At 42.7% G+C, this 16,640-nt stretch overlaps 1 long non-coding RNA gene across 1 annotated transcript in view; it reads left to right on the top strand.

Moving 5' to 3' along the window:
- LOC137622317 (uncharacterized) overlaps nucleotides 1-16,640 on the top strand; it is a 45,928-nt gene that overhangs the window by 28,846 nt on the left and 442 nt on the right. The window contains exon 4 of the long non-coding RNA XR_011040418.1: nucleotides 16,511-16,613. This is a non-coding gene — a long non-coding RNA (uncharacterized lncRNA). The remainder of the gene's footprint in view (nucleotides 1-16,510; nucleotides 16,614-16,640) is intronic.

Genomic DNA, 16,640 nt, shown 5'->3' with positions numbered 1-16,640 from the left:
TGGTATCCTTGCTGTTCAGTTATGGCTAATGGTCAGTAATTTTAATAGGAATTCAAGTGTGTGGCAGACCACAATGAGGCATGTTATTAAAAGTAGGTTGGAATTTCATTGTGTTCTTTAATTAGAATCTTCTATAGAGCTTAAATAAATTACACAATTGATATAATTCCATTAAATGTAGGCTCAGTATAGACACTGGTATGAGAGACCCATTTCTTGCAATTAAAGCTACATCTATTGTTTTTACCACTACCTGCCCAGTATTATCATCCCTCTTGTTGAAGTGCCCAGTGGTTTTACCACCCAGTGTCGGGGCTCCCAGTGGTTTTGCCACCCAGTGTGGCCCCGGCTTCTTACCACCCGGTGTGGCCCCGGCTTCTTACCACCCGGTGTGGCCCCGGCTTCTCGGCAACCAGTGTTGCCCTGGAAGTGCTGGCTACGAACCTCAAGCTAAATAGTGTCTGTGGGGCCTTGGGTCTGACATAGCCCCAGGTTGTTAGCACTCATGCAAGGGTCACACTGGGAAACACTGCAAAAGCTATTTAGTCATGCAGTCTGCACCGGTTGGTGTAATACGAGGTGTAGTCAAATTTTTAGAAGTTATGAGATTCTCTTGATGCCTAGATTGTGACAAGCACTGACATGGATAACTCTTGGTAGTGGTGACTCAGGGTTGCTAAGCATCAACCAAAACTGAAGGCACATATTATCGTTGTATTGAAATATATCCTCCTGCTACAAAATAGTGGTGAGAGGGTCTTGTGGCAGACCACTAGAAAATTAGTGGGGCCCACCTCTCAAGTGATTAAATCTGATAGTACAGGCAAGAAGAGTCTTTAATGAGATTGCGGTCGTGGTGATCAAGGCAATGTGTCACGAGTGTGAATAAATACATTTGGAGATTTTATTGGCCCCTCGTAAATTATCTAGAATATTTAGATCCCCCTCTGCTAGCAGGACTGAGATTGCCTCCCCCTCCATATAACCTCCAGAATGTTGAGAGAGACTTCTTGGTTTTGAAAGAATGGATGTTTGCCTCTGCTAAATCCTGGCTGATATTGTTGGCCTTTCATTGTGTGTAGAAGGCTGAGCAGAGGTGAAACTAGAAATTTTACCCCAAAATAAATACCCTCTGAGCAGTAGGTTATTGCATGTCAAGGTGCAGCAGGCTTTAGTCAGAAATCCAGAGCAAGTTGCTCTTGAAGCGGGGACATGCACCTTATGAGCTTGAATGGATAATCATGTTTTATTTGTTGCCGTTGCCACCTAAGGACCAATTGCTCACCTTTTTAGATTGTCAGTCATCAGGTTGATCACGCATTATGTATTGAGAGTACAAAGTTTTAATTAAGCATAAGAACTTTTTGAAATCTACGAACATTTTTATTCATATTAAGATCCAGACATCTACATGCAGATGTCCTGATACTGGTGTACAGTGTATGGTTATATTCTAAGCTTCATAGGAAGTTAGATCAAGCAGTGAAATGTTTATGCCATCTAAAAAGGAACATAAGAGGATGTTAAGATTAGATGTCCCTTGACCATTGCTATAGTTGCAAGTAAGATTCATTATAGTCCATTTTAGTTTACTAGTGGGTTTTCCATGTTTCTACACAAAAGGTTCATTTATTGACAATGAATAACCTCAAGGGAACGAGTAGGCAATAATTTTTCAGCCCTATATTTTGAACAGTACAGCTTTTCTACAAATTTCAGGGTATATTAAAGCATTATCCTTTAGTACAGGATAAAAAAGCTTTAGTTTTTCCTGTGGGTTTTCAAGGTTTTTACACGTAGACTAGGTTCGTTTATAGGCAATGAATAGCCTAACTTTGGTAACGAGTTGGCAATATTTTCTCAAGTCACATATATTAGTCAGTATAGGTTTTGTTTATAAAAAAGTTACAGTATTTTGGTCTAGTACAGAGTATATAACAACCTTATTAAAGATTTAATTTTGTGTAGTACAGGGTATATAAAAACCTCTTCCTACCGTTTCTGTGCATCCTCATACCCACCTCATGCTACTTTTTTTTTTTTTTCTTTTAAACCCCCTCTCCTCTCAAGATTATAATCTTAGTTTACGAATGAAGTTAACATGATTATATTGTTAGTTGTGGTGAGCAATTTCTTCCCTCAGGAGGTAGAAGAAACTTTAACAAATACAGCATTCAATTACTGAATCTCTCTCTCTCTCTCTCTCTCTCTCTCTCTCTCTCTCTCTCTCTCTCTCTCTCTCTCTCTCTCTCTCTCTCTCTCTCTCTCTCTCTCTCTCTCTCTAACAAATTAAATCTTTATTTCATTACAAAGTCTCAGTTGAATGCTATACAAAGATTAAATTTAAACTTTTATTACATCTTTTGATTGTAAGCTGAGCTTTAAATACTACATTGTATTTAGTCAACTGATCTTTTATCTAACTTCCCAACTAATATGTACAAAATGTAATAATGGTTTCCCGATGTTAACCGAGCATCATTTATTCATATTTTTACTTTATTATAAACTTAATGTATATACAGTACTGAGAACAGCAAAAACTAATTGTTTTTATTTTGGTATTGCCGGCCCTTTAAACGCTCGTTGTCCTATAGTATTAAGAATGCACAGAGGTCATACCACTTTCAATCAATGGAATTTTCATGTTTTTTTTTATTTTAAATTTAGTTTCAATGGTAATTGATCTTCTTTGCTTCTTAGCAAATCTTAAAGGGGTTACTCTTCCTTTTCTTGGACATCGTGAGAAATATGAGAATACGTAGGTAGGCGAGAGTAGAAATACTATAAGGCTACAACGCAAGGTGTAGGGGAGAATACGTGACACTTGGAGAGCCACTAAAACTATAGATTTGCTGCTAGTTGCCTCCACCTATCGTATAGAACACACAATGTGTACATTTACGCACACAACTGTGCTGCCACTGCTCATTTGTAACTTCAAGAGATGGTTGCTAATTAGATATCGGAGTTGTAAAAAAAAAGCTTATCTTTGAAGCAACGTTGAACGAGAGTTCGTTGTATGAGGAGTGCCTGTACATTTGGTAAAAAAGTTTTTTCTGGCATTAGGAATGCAGTCCATATGGCATGTGATGACATGCTTCAGCTCTATTCTATTAGGTTATTGGTAGTGCTAGGAAGACACCACAACAAAATCACACGGTTATTCCCACGTCTTTGGTAGTGCTATAGACTCCGTACCATGGTAGTCTTCTGTCTAGGGCACACTATTCTCTCGTTTCTCTTTCTCTTGTTTTGTAAATTTTTATAGTTTATATATAAAATATTTATTTATTTATTCTCTCGTTTCTCTTTCGCTGTTTTTGTAAGTTTTTTTAGTTTATATATGAAATATTTATTTTAATGCTACTTTTCTTAAGATATTTTATTTAATTGTTCATCATTTCACTCTTAGGTTTATTTCCTTTCATCACGGCTATTTTCCCTGGTGGAGCCCTTAGGCTTATTTCATCCTGCTTTTCCAACTAGGGTTGCAGCTTAGCTAAATAACAAATGGCTTTTAGCACATCCTGGTGATGTCATGAGGGAATAAAAGTAACAATCTAATTTACTAACGATGCATTGCACGAGAAAAAGACAAGCTACTGCAATCTTTGTCATCTGTAAGGTTGCTAAAACAGTGAAAGGGTTGGATGTGTTTTCTACACCACAGATGTGATCTTACCATCTGTCCTTGGTGGTCTTGTCATCCGTAGTTTAATGGAAAAAAAAAAAAATTGAAATATTTGACGAGTTTAATATTGAAAATTACGGCATGTAAGTAATGTTAACCCCCGTGACTTGGGAGGAGGGGGCCAAAGTTTGGTTCCACTGTCCAGGGTCACTGATGTCGCATCTATTTGTGTATCAATCCTTAGGCTGACATCGAAGTATAGATATGATGTGGGCCAAGAGTCTTGGGAACCCAGGTGACTCAGGAAGAAAGTTTCCTTGTGGCTAGGCAGTCGGAAATAATTTGTAACTGAGGGAAATATTAAAGATCATCCACTACTGCACCACTGCAGAGCAGAGGTGTCCATTTAGTGCCATAGAGATGGCTTATAATTTGATACCCATTTAGTACCCGTCTGAGATAGCTAATTACTCCATGGTCATGGAGCAGACTATAAGGAAGTATCTTTCATAAAGGCCAACTGGGTTGCTTAGGCAATTGGCCAGACTGCTGACACTTATGCAGCTTGGAAGGAGAATAGGGTGACCCTTATGGATGCCAAAAGTAATTGATGCTTCCACAATGAGATTGTTGTGCATTGTATTATGGAGTGGCTGATAGAACTAGAGGGGCAACACTAATACCTATGAAAATAATCTACATTCTTGGAGCACTGGTGGTGGGGCTGTGGATGTCTGTCGAAGATGGATATTAGGGGCATGGTCGTAATTAACTGGACGTAGTCTGGCCTCGTGTGTGAGGTGGGTATTTTCGTGTTTTTTATCATTGCTTATGCAATGTTAGTTGCCTTTCTACTTACAATGTTTGTAATGTGTCATTTATTAAGCAAGTATAGCTTGAGCATTACAATGAAATGCATAGTTTTGTATGTAATAGAGTTGAAGGCATTAGTGATTATTACCCTGTTTCTTAAGTTATCTCCTACTTTTTATACCATACAGTATAAACAAGATTTCTCTTGGATGATGCTGTATTATTAAAATCCCATCTTGTGATTTAGGTCAATAGTGATGATTATTGGGATTCTCCTAATAGTTCAGACAAAGTAAGTGCATGTTTTAAATTAAGGAAACCTAATTAAACCCACAGGAACCCTACTTAAACCCCACGCAACAATGTGAATTTTTAGATGTAGGTCATGGTAGCTTACTATGTATCTTTTAAAAGAAAAAAAATATCCATTGAATGATTTTAGGCACCAGTTAGTTTATCCATCCATCCATATACCAAGGCACTTCCCCCAATTTTGGGGGGTAGCCGACACCAACAATGAAACAAAACAAAAAGGGGACCTCTACACTCTCTGTTCCTTCAGCCTAATCAGGGACTCAACCGAGTTCAGCTGGTACTGCTAGGGTGCCACAGCCCAACCTCCCACATTTCCACCACAGATGAAGCTTCATAATGCTGACTCCCCTACTGCTGCTACCTCCGCGGTCATCTAAGGCACCGGAGGAAGCAGCAGGGCCTACTGGAACTGCGTCACAATCGCTCGCCATTCATTCCTATTTCTAGCACGCTCTCTTGCCCCTCTCACATCTATCCTCCTATCACCCAGAGCTTTCTTCACACCATCCATCCACCCAAACCTTGGCCTTCCTCTTGTACTTCTCCCATCAACTCTTGCATTCATCACCTTCTTTAGCAGACAACCATTTTCCATTCTCTCAACATGGCCAAACCACCTCAACACATTCATATCCACTCTAGCCGCTAACTCATTTCTTACACGCGTTCTCTCCCTCACCACTTCGTTCCTAACCCTATCTACTTGAGATACACCAGCCATACTCCTTTTCATCTCAAACACATTCAATTTCTGTCTCTCCATCACTTTCATTCCCCACAACTCCGATCCATACATCACAGTTGGTACAATCACTTTCTCATATAGAACTCTCTTTACATTCATGCCCAACCCTCTATTTTTTACTACTCCCTTAACTGCCCCCAACACTTTGCAACCTTCATTGACTCTCTGACGTACATCTGCTTCCACTCCACCATTTGCTGCAACAATAGACCCCAAGTACTTAAACTGATCCACCTCCTCAAGTAACTCTCCATTCAACATGACATTCAACCTTGCACCACCTTCCCTTCTCGTACATCTCATAACCTTACTCTTACCCACATTAACTCTCAACTTCCTTCTCTCACACACCTTTCCAAATTCTGTCACTAGTCGGTCAAGCTTCTCTTCTGTGTCTGCTACCAGTACAGTATCATCTGCAAACAACAACTGATTTACCTCCCATTCATGGTCATTCTCGCCTACCAGTTTTAATCCTCGTCCAAGCACTCGAGCATTCACCTCTCTCACCACTCCATCAACATACAAGTTAAACAACCACGGCGACATCACACATCCCTGTCTCAGCCCCACTCTCACCGGAAACCAATCACTCACTTTATTTCCTATTCTAACACATGCTTTACTACCTTTGTAGAAACTTTTCACTGCTTGCAACAACCTTCCACCAACTCCATATAACCTCATCACATTCCACATTGCTTCCCTATCAACTCTATCATATGCTTTCTCCAGATCCATAAACGCAACATACACCCCCTTACCTTTTGCTAAATATTTCTCGCATATCTGCCTAACTGTAAAAATCTGATTCATACAACCCCTACCTCTTCTAAAACCACCCTGTACTTCCAAGATTGCATTCTGTTTTATCCTTAATCCTATTAATCAATACTCTACCATACACTTTTCCAACTACACTCAACAAACTAATACCTCTTGAATTACAACACTCATGCACATCTCCCTTACCCTTATATAGTGGTACAATACATGCACAAACCCAGTCTACTGGTACCATTGACAACACAAACACATATTAAACAATCTCACCAACCATTCAAGTACAGTCACACTCCCTTCCTTCAACATCTCGGCTTTCACACCATCCATACCAGATGCTTTTCCTACTCTCGTTTCATGTAGTGCTCTCCTCACTTAATCTATTGTAATCTCTCTCTCATTCTCATCTCCCATCACTGGCACCTTAACACCTGGAACAGCAATTATATCTGCCTCCCTATTATCCTCAACATTCAGCAAACTTTCAAAATATTCCGCCCACCTTTTCCTTGCCTCCTCTCCTTTTAACAACCTTCCATTTCCATCTTTCACTGTCTCTTCAATTCTTGTGCCAGCCTTCCTTACTCTCTTCACTTCTTTCCAAAACTTCTTCGTATTCTCTTCATATGACTGACCCAATCCCTGACCCCACCTCAGGTCAGCTGCCCTCTTTGCCTCACGTACCTTGCGCTTTACTTCCACATTTTTCTCTCTATATTTTTCATACTTCTCTATACTATTACTCTGCAGCCATTCTTCAAAAGCCCTCTTTTTCTCTTCCACTTTTACCTTCACTCCTTCATTCCACCATTCACTGCCCTTCCTCATGCTGCCTCCAACAACCTTCTTGCCACATACATCACTTGCAATCCCATCAAAATTTTCTTTTGCTAAAGATTTACACACACACATGATCCATGTTCGTGCAATTGTTGTAAGAAAATAGATTGTATGTCTAAACTTTTAAAACGGATTATGAAGCAAAGCGAAAAATCTATTTTTGGTTGAGATAGCCATGTCGTCCTGATTTAGTAGCTAAATATCCCTTAGAAAGCTGCCTAAAGGAACCCTCCATCAGGACGACATGGCTTGAGCCCAAAAATGCCTGCATGAGGAAGGGTTTTTCATATTTTAAAGATCGCCATTCACTGGTTAGAGCTTTATTAATTCTTTTATTTTTTCCTCTAGTTTTAATCTTCCCAGTCATTAGGTTGGTTTTAGTGAAATGCTGATGCATTTTGAAATGTCTTTTTCTCCTTTGAATTTAAATGTTCCAATACTGTATGTGCTTTAAGTCAAGTCATTATTGAGGATTGGTTTCAAACATTAAAGTAGAGTTAATTTGTTTAATTGGAGAAAATTAGATCCATTCCTACAAGTGAATTGTAGATATTTCTGATTTTAGATCATGGCCAGTTAACCTGATTGTTACTGTAGGGTGGTTCAAAAGTTTACCCCTATGAATATTTTTAAAATTTGTAAAGAATTGTGTAAAATAACAATCAACCATAACTTTAGGGCTATGAAAAATATTAAACACATTTTTGGGCTAAAGCCATGTCGTCCTGATGGAAGCTTCCTAAAGACAGCTTTCTAATGGATGTTTGGCTACAGTGATACTCACAGAGAATTGACCATAGGTCTTCAGAATTCTAACTCCTGGCACGAGTATCCTTAAAATTTCTCCGAAGGATATCGCATAATATCGGGACATATATCTTGATACGACACATGGCAATCTTCATCCCGAATAGCGTTTTCGCTTCGAGGGGGAAGTGGCGAAATTGAAGGGGAGCCGTTATCAAGGTTACCCCTCCTCCCCTACTATTACAAGGCTCCAAGATGGCGCCCATTCCTCTTTTGGTAGCAATTTCGTACGGTGTTCTCCCTGTTCATCTAGCGTTCTAGATCGTATCTTTTGAGGATTAATTATGCATTCTCCAGCATCTTCTGCCTCTGGAAAGTTGAGTATTTAATCTTTACGGTGTATAATTTTTAGCTCCTGTCTCACAATGAAATTAGCATAATTTAATGTGTTTATTGGAGTGTAGCCGGTCACCAGAGACGCCATTTTGGCGCTGTCGTTCATCATGCATGCTTTATTTAGTCAGCAGAACGACAATTCCGGTATTTAGCTTTAATGAATTATAGTTATTTAGGCAAAATTATATTAGTGAAGATATGGTCCTGCAAACAATTTGCCTCTTCCTAAATGTGTCGATCATATACGTTAGTCTCGGTGATATAGGTAGAGATTTCGCCCTGTGCTAGGCTAACCTAGCCTGTGCGCTTTAGTATACTTTCATACATTATCCCCGTTTACCCTTGTGGATCGTTTTATCAATTCAACAGGAGATAGTATATCTCCTAGAATTAATTATATAATTCGATACTAGTCTCCTTCGGAGATTTAAGGATAAACCCTCCTTCCCTCTGTGCTGCCATAGGTGGCAACCCTATCTTGGTCTTGCCATAGAGTAGTACACTCCGGCTTGACTAGGCTAGTGTTTTCTGTCTTTCCCCCCTTGCCGGTGAGTATCCCGGCTTGGTTTTACGACAGTAAGTCTTGAGTATTCAGTCTTTATGCTGGCAGCTTGGCTGTCGGTGAGTAGTCACTCCCCTGCTGGCTTACAGTTGTCGGCATAGGAAGCTTAGCTTCCCAAGTCTGCACCTGAAGTGGTAGTATAATGCTGCCACCTTCTCGCCTGCGGTCTAGAAGACTAAGTCTCGTTTCGGCAGACCCTAGGCTGAAGAATCGACATTCTTCTGCCGCCCAGGATGTCGCCGATATTGAAACAAGGTTTCCTCTATGTTTGGAATTGGCGGCAATCCTGCCGCCTTCTCCCGACACTACATACAAGACCCCTTTCCCGGCCCCCCTCTGTCCTTTAGCGATAGCCTAGGCATCGTATGTCTGTGACCATTGTCCTACAATCTCCCCGCTTGCCGGGTAGATCGTGGCGCCGGCCGGGCTCCTACATAGGCGGCTTAATAGCCACTCCGACTTTCCCCTACGGGTGCAAGGCTCCGGGAAAGGTTGTGACGGCTGCCGGTGGGAGACCCTTTTATCTTTGAGTGTTCTTCGGTCCCCCCTTGGACTGCCTTCCACATCCCTGAAACCGGCAGCGACCGGCAACAGATCTTGTGGTTGGATGGAACTAGAATGATTCATTCCCCCCTTCCATTTGAACACTCATTCTGGAAGAAGGCAGTAGGAATAACATACCTGCACCTTTATTTATTGTACCAAAACTACATTAATAAGGCAGCCCTTCACTCCATGCTTTCTCTCTGTCGGCTAGTGCCGTCAGGTACTAATGCCGGCAGGACCGGTGCCGCCAGGTACTAGCCTAGCCGACAACATGCCAGCTGAACTACAGTATAAGCTTATACAGTAGCCAGTATTTCTGCAGTATAGTACATACTGCAGGCAGAAAACTATAGTATATATTATACAGTAGTTTATATTTCCAACACACCCTGTGTGTCCTTACACAGTCTATTGAGACCAATTTTATATTTAAGTGAAGTATTCCTTCAATACACAGATAAAGTCATCAGTTCATAACTTACCCCACAATATTAATACTTTTATGAAAGGGTTAGTGCTAGTATACACTAATTCTAACATTAGATGTTAGAACCCTTCTCCCTTGATTTTCCCTTAATAAGGAAATTCTAACATTAATATTGGGAGGTCACAGCAATTGGCTGGAGAGGAGACACAAGTATGTCTTTTTCCTATTTCCTTTCTAGCTTACTATCCTAAGCTGAAATGGAAGTCACCAACACATTTATTGCATGTAACTTATTTATCAAGTGTGATAAATAACCGCATACTCATTTAAATTTCCTTTCTTTACAGGAGCCCAATATGAAGTGTGAGGTGATCTGCAACCACAAGAGTAGGAAATTTTGTGGTCACACTATGTGCAGGACTCATGCCGCCTGCGCTATTACCACGGAAACCTTGCGGTATTGGGACCCCAATAACTTCGTCTGCTTGGCCATGGTGGCCGAGGGTTTCGGCGACCCCAAGACATCGGAGTCGAGGGACGCAGAATGCGTTTAGCTTCGCAAATGGGTACGAATGTTCCAGAAGAACTCTACGGGACCGTACCTAACAAACAACAGGATGCGTAGCTTGCTGTTCCCCAAAGCGGGTAACGAAGCCATCGTGCCCTAGATACGACCCGGACCTCCCTGCGTCCAGATCACTACTGAGGCGGACGTCAGTGAGGTGATGCAAGGCATGGACATCCACCAGGAGGAAAGGATGTCTGAAGTGTCCACGGACACAGAGAAGGATCTCCTCAGGGGCAATCCCGAGGAAGAGTCTACTCTACCTCCCGGAGGAGAAGACGACGTGGATTCGTCGAAAGTGGAAGAGTCCCTTCCACCCGTGCCGGCACCAGAGCTGACACCATCTACATCTTCGGCTCCTACCCCTCCATTGGATGCCATGGGCCAGGCAGTTTTGGCTCATATTACCACAATAATGGAGAATCTTCGCAAAGAGAACGAAGCACGGGAAGCGAAGCTCACAAGAGAGCTCCATGAAGTGATACGGACCACCGCCGCCCTAGGGTCTTGCAAGCGACCCAGAGTTCAAGATTTGCCAACCTGCTCAGAGACCAATCCCTGGAGGTAGGCGGAGTACATGCCGATTACCAGAGAAGATGGGAGCAGTTCCCCTAGACGACATTCAGTTCTGGCCGAGCTTTAATGCCTACCCTGACTGCTCCATTCAACTGAAGCATGAGCCAGCGTCAAAGGAAGAGACGGAACCGAAGGAGGTCATGATTTTCGACCACGACAAGGCACAGGCTCTCTTGTCGAGCATCCTGAAGAAGGCAGGTTGTACCAACTTGAAAGTTCTTGCATTGAGCAAGAAACACCCTACCTTTCTTGCTCCTGCTTCCAGAGCTTTCCCCTTTACGTTGAAGGCGTTCCAGACTGTTGGCAAGGCAATTGAGGCATGCAAACCATGCCCTACACTAGAGGAGTGTAGGCCTTTGTCGTTTGCCCTGCCCACGGATGAGAAGGAATGGAAGGAGGTCCACTTAACCTTCTCAGTAGGAAAGCTGGATGCAGATATTGCGGGACGGCAGTTCAGTGAGAATCTCCCTAAGCTGTTGGAGAGACTCTTGCGAAGAGAGCAAGAGACGAAAGAGAGGCTTGCCGCCTCCCTGTCCCTCCAGAACTGCATCCAGATGTGTGCAGGCCACAACAGCACCCCAGCCATGCTCACGGTCCTAGCCAAGATGCATATGGCCACCTTAGTAAAGGACCTGTACGCCTTCATGAAGGCTAGGAGAGCCTGTAGGAAGTTCGTGTTTGCTGGTGTGACGGTAAAACACGAACCCAGGAAGTTTATTTCTTCAGCATCTGGGGTAAGGACCTCTTCCCAAGTAAAACGGTTAAAGAGGTAGTCGAGAAAGCCTCCATGGAGAATAGGAACCTTCTCCAGAAGTGGGGCATCTCTTCAAAGAGGGAGTCTTCCCCAGATGCGGGTCCCCAACCAAAGCGGAAGTCGAAGAAGCCAATACTACCCTCTCGGCCTGCCCAGCAACATCCTACAGTCACCATGACCACGATTCCCCAAGTGGTTGCTCAGCCACAGACCACCTTCCAAGTGGTGCCTCAACAGCTGGTTGCCAAGTTACCAGCTTTTAACCCAGGGTTTGAGAGGCAAACCACTACCTTTCGTCCGAAAGGAAGAGGTTCTTGACGGGGCTCCTCAAGACACCCCTCCCGAGGCAGGGGAGGACGCGGTCAGGGTGGCAAGCCCTCCGGACCACCTAAGCAATGAGATGCTTCAGGTTGGAGGAAGACTCCAACACTTTTGAGATAGTTGGACCTTCGATCCTTGGGCCCACAGCCTGATAAAATGGACTAGGATGGAAATGGAACAAGCTTCTACCTTCATTTCCTCAATTCTTCCAACAGTCCACCACCTTACTGGAAGAATATACCTTAGAACTCTTGAGCAAATAGGTTATAAGGAAAGCAAATTCCATCAAATTCCAGAGAAGGCTGTTTTGTGTTCCCAAGAAGGACTCTGACAAACTCGGTCATTCTGGACTTGTCACCACTCAACAAGTTCATCGAGAACAATACGTTCAGGATGTTAACCCTTCAACCCATAAGGACCCTGTTACCAAAAGGGGCGTACACAGTCTCAATAGACCTGGCAGATGCTTACTGGCACCTCCCAGTCAGCTGCCCCCTCTCCTCTTACCTAGGATTCAAGTTACAGAAGACAAAGTGTGTCTTCAGAGCCATGCCCTTCGGACTAAACATAGCCCAAAGGATCTTCACGAAACTTGCGGACGCAGTCGTACAACAACTACACCTAGAAGGCATTCAGGTGGCAGCGTACCTGGATGACTGGCTGGTGAGGGCAGAATCCAAGACTGCTTGTCTGCAAGCATCCAGGAAAGTGATCCAGTTCCTGGAACATCTGGGATTCAAGATCAACTTCAAGAAGTCTCGCCTCTCTCCTGCTCAGGAGTTTCAATGGCTGGGATTCCATTGGAACTTAGTCACACCGCCTTTCCATTCCACCAAAGAAGAAAGATCGCAGGTTCTGACAAGAGACTACTGAAATCCGACAGAATCTCAAGACGCTAACAGGAAAGTCTCCTGGGCTCTCTCCGGTTTGCAGCAGTGACAGACCCGGTGCTAAGAGCACAGCTAAAAGATGCGTCAGGAGTCTGAAGAAGATACGCATCAAACGCTCAAAGAGACCTACTAAGACAGATACCGACCTTACTACGATCACTTCTCAAGCCGTGGTCGAAGGTCAAGAGCCTAACGAGGACCGTTCCCTTACAACCACCTCCCCCATCGGTGACCATCCACATGGATGCCTCGACAGAAGGATGGGGAGGTCATTCCCATCAGAGGAAAGCCCAAGGGACTTGATCATCCCTGTTCAAGACCTTTCACATCAATATTCTGGAGGCCATGGTAGTCCTCTTGACGCTGAAGAAACTATCTTGTCATAGATCAGCCCACATCAGGCTGGTCTTGGACAGCGAAGTGATAGTGAGATGTCCGACAAGGCTAGAGATCGCCCCATATCAACCATGTGATGTTAGCCATCTCGTTTAGCGAAAAATAAGAGATTGCACTTATCGGCAGTTCACCTACAAGGGTTCCACAATGTGACGGCGGACGCTCTATCCAGGCTAAAGCCGATAGTCAGGATGGTCTCTAGACACAGATTCATTCTCCTTCATCTTGGAAAAAGTCCCGGAACTGCAGATCAACATCTTCGCTGCAAGCGACAACAAGAAACTACCTCGATATGTAGCCCCATACGAGGACCCTCTGGCAGAGGCAACGGACGCCATGTCCCTCGATTGGAACAAATGGACCCGGATCTACCTGTTCCCTCCAACCAATCTCGTGCTGAAGGTCCTCAACAAGCTGAGATCCTTCAAAGGAACTGCAGCACTAGTGGCCCCCAAGTGGCCCTAGAGCAATTGGTTCCCTCTAGTGACGGAACTGAAGCTGAGGCTGGTCCCCCTACCTAACCCAGCTCTATCTCAACTGGTTCAGAAGTAGACTGTCTTCGCTTCATCACAGGGAACCCAAAACCTTCATCTCAGGATTTTCTCGCCTTGGCAGTAAAGAAAAGATTTGGGATCTCCAAAGGCAGTATAGACTACTTATAAGAATACAAGTCTCAGTCAACCAGAGGACAATACGAATCGTCTTGGAAAAAGTGGGTTGCTTTCATTAAAGCAAAAAGGCCAAAAGAATTCTCAATAGACTTCTGCCTGTCTTTCATCCACCTTCACGAACAAGGCTTGGCTGCCACCACGATAACTACATGTAAGTCAGCCTTGATTAGACCTCTTCTATATGCCTTCCAGGTGGACCTGCCAAACAAAATCTTTAACAAGATCTGGAAGGCATGGGCTACACTTAAACCAGCAGCCCCTCCGAAGGCCATTCCATGGTCTCTGGATAAAAGTCTTACACTATGCTTCAGCCTTGAACAATGAAGATTGTTCTCTTAAGGATTTAACCCAAAAAGTGATTTTCCTGTTTGCTATAGCCTCAGGGGCTAGAGTTAGTGAAATAGTAGCCCTATCAAGAGACGAGGGCCATATTCAGTTCACAGAAGCGGGAGAACTGAATTTCTTTCCCGATCCTGCCTTTCTCGCCAAAAACGAGCTACCCATTAAGAGGTGGGGTCCCTGAAGAATCTGCCCTCTGAAGGAAGATGTCTCTGTCCAGTAGAATGTCTAAAGGTCTATCTTAGAAGAACTTCAGACTTCAGGGGAGGACAGCTCTTCAAAGGCGAAACCTCAGGATCGAACTTATCCCTAAAACGACTGAGGGCGAAGCTCACCTACTTCATTCGCAGAGCGGATTCTGATAGTACACCCGCAGGTCATGATCCGAGAAAAATTGCTTCCTCACTGAACTTTTTTCAGTATATGGACTTTGAGTGTCTAAACTCATACACTGGTTGGAAATCCTCCAGTGTGTTTTACAAACATCATACGAAGCAAGTGCACGATCTCAAACATTTTGTGGTGGCGGCAGGTAGTGTGGTAAAACCTGTCGTCTAGTGCTGCGATGAACAGTGAATTGATTGGGACTTATCAATTGGGTGAAAAAGGTTTTGACACCTTCCAGTGCAATATCTTTTATGTAGTATCACCCTGGTGATACTAGGACTATTCATTTCTAGGTGCAGAATTATACAAATGACACTAGCGCCATGTGTACATTGTACAGTGTTGATAGTATCCAACATTTACAGTAAAAATCATCTTAATAATTTTCCTAACTGTTGTGAGTGGCATTAACCTTTTTCTTCCCTTTCAGGTAGAAAAACATTGTCTGTATATGTTGAATGTAGAATTCTCCTTTGTTCTATTTATTCATTTAACTTAGATAAATGTCTGAAAGTGTAATTGCGTCTTATTTTGGCTCACAAGTAGCAAAAATAAAACATAGCTAGAGTCCTTTTACTCAGTTAATTAAGTAAAACTCATACTTATGGTACTGATGTATATGAACAAATAGATCTGGTGGATACTTATATTTGTTCCTACACATAAACAAACCTTGAGCTTTTAGTGTCTAGCAAGACACTTCCCTGCAGGGGGAAGGAAGCCCGAACATTGTTCCATGATTAGCGGTAATAACGTATAACGGTATCGTCATATCTTTCAGTGGTCTGGATGACCATATAAAAGCTGACCCAAGGTTGAGGCACTTATACAAACCCACAGATACAGTACTTTCAAGTAATTCTCTGGTAAACTGCCATCAGGACGACATGGCTTGAGCCCAAAAAATGGTTTTTGAAGCAAAGCGAGAAATCTATTTTTGGGTGAGATGGCCATGTCGTCCTGATGGACTCGCCCTCCTTTTCAAAGAAGAGGCTTAAGGTAATAATCGATCCCGAAACTATACCTGTAGCACCATGCTCAATGCTACAAGGAATGAGCGCTATCTTGGATCTTCGTAATGGTAGTAGAGGAAGGGTAATCTTGATAGCGACCCCCCTTCAGTTTCGCCACTCTTGCCCCTCAAAGCGAAAATGCTATTCAGGGTGAAGATTGCTGTGTGTCATATCAAGATATACATCCCTGATATTATGCGATATCCTTAAGAGAAATTTTAAGGACACTCGTGCCAGGAGTTAGAATTCTGGAGACCTATGGTTAATTTTATGGGAGTATTACTGTAGCCAAATATCCCTTGGAAAGCTGTCTATAGGAAGCTTCCATCAGGACGACATGGCCATCTCGCCCAAAAATAGGTTTTTCGCTCTGCGTCAAAATCAGTTTTGTATTATGCATGTACACAGGTGTTGATAGAGGATCGGTTTAATTTGTGGCCAGTTTACTTCTGGGTATATTCAGCAATATCTATGCTTTAGAAATGGTACTAGAGGAGCATTTAATGGAGCGACACAGGTCGAGCCCAGAAACATGAATTTATTAGTAGCTTTGAAAGTGAATGTATAGTAAACTAACCATTTAAAATCTCTCAAATGTCATAAGTTGAGATACTTTTCACAAATGCTATTTTTATTTTTAATACAGGTCAGTTATTGGTGTATTGGTCACTCAAGATGTTTCATGTAAAAGGCAAAGTTTATTTTCCAGAAAACTTTAGACTATTTTTTTATATGTACTAATCAAAAAGGGTAATTTATATTGTTATTGAAGCTTTCCAAACTTTTTCAGGTAACATCTGTTGTACCCAACGCCTTTCTATAAAGATTCCTAAACTTTCGGAGGAAAAGTTGTTTTTGGAAAAACCACGACTACTGTATGCAAGGAAACAATGGTATGTTAAAAATTTAGTAGTTTTACT

The sequence above is a fragment of the Palaemon carinicauda genome, chromosome 29 (genome assembly GCF_036898095.1).
Source record: "Palaemon carinicauda isolate YSFRI2023 chromosome 29, ASM3689809v2, whole genome shotgun sequence".
Taxonomy (NCBI): domain Eukaryota; kingdom Metazoa; phylum Arthropoda; class Malacostraca; order Decapoda; family Palaemonidae; genus Palaemon; species Palaemon carinicauda.
The sequence above is the reverse complement of the archived record's forward strand: the minus strand, read 5'-3'. Positions and strand labels throughout refer to the sequence as shown.